This window comes from Arachis ipaensis, chromosome B4, assembly GCF_059453495.1.
Source record: "Arachis ipaensis isolate K30076 ecotype BB chromosome B4, ASM5945349v1, whole genome shotgun sequence".
Taxonomy (NCBI): domain Eukaryota; kingdom Viridiplantae; phylum Streptophyta; class Magnoliopsida; order Fabales; family Fabaceae; genus Arachis; species Arachis ipaensis.
In genome coordinates, this window is record NC_142439.1 from 8,234,449 (window position 1) to 8,235,071 (window position 623).

The 623-nt window shown below is 40.0% G+C and overlaps 1 non-coding gene across 1 annotated transcript; it reads left to right on the top strand.

The window, feature by feature from the left end:
• Window positions 1-254: 254 nt before the first annotated feature.
• LOC148566598 (small nucleolar RNA R71) lies at window positions 255-362 on the top strand. Its single transcript, XR_015882949.1, has one exon. It is a non-coding gene; the product is annotated as a small nucleolar RNA R71 (small nucleolar RNA).
• The last annotated feature ends 261 nt before the right edge of the window (window positions 363-623 follow it).

The following is a 623-nucleotide window of genomic DNA, read 5'->3' on the forward strand; positions in this document are numbered from 1 at the left end:
CAATATTTTATTCTGAGCCAAAATGGCATTCAGAGTATCAATTTCAAGAACTCACTTCCTCTGAGGCGTCCTATTACTCACAGGATTCCTTTCAGAAGTGTACATGAACTGGTTATTTGCAACCATGTCAATGAGTTCTTGAGCTTCTGTAGGTATTTTCTTTAGGTGAATGGATCCACCTGCAGAATGGTCCAATGACATTTTAGATAATTCAGACAGACCATTATAGAATATATCAGGATGGTCCATTTTGAAAGCATGTCAGAAGGACACTTTTTGGTCAGTTCCTTGTATCTCTTCCAAGCTTCATAGAGGGATTCACCTTCTTTCTGTTTGAAGGTTTGAACATCCACTCTAAGCTTGCTAAGCTTTTGAGGAGGAAAGAACTTGGCTAAGAAAGCCGTGACCAGCTTATCCCAAGAGTTCAGGCTGTCTTTAGGTTGAGAGTCCAACCATATTCTAGCTTTGTCTCTTATAGCAAACGGGAAAAGCATAAGCCTGTAGACCTCGGGATCAACCCCATTGGTCTTAACAGTATCACAGATTTGCAAGAATTCAATTAAGAACTGAAAAGGATCTTCTGATGGAAGTCCATAAAACTTGCAGTTCTGTTGCATCAGAGA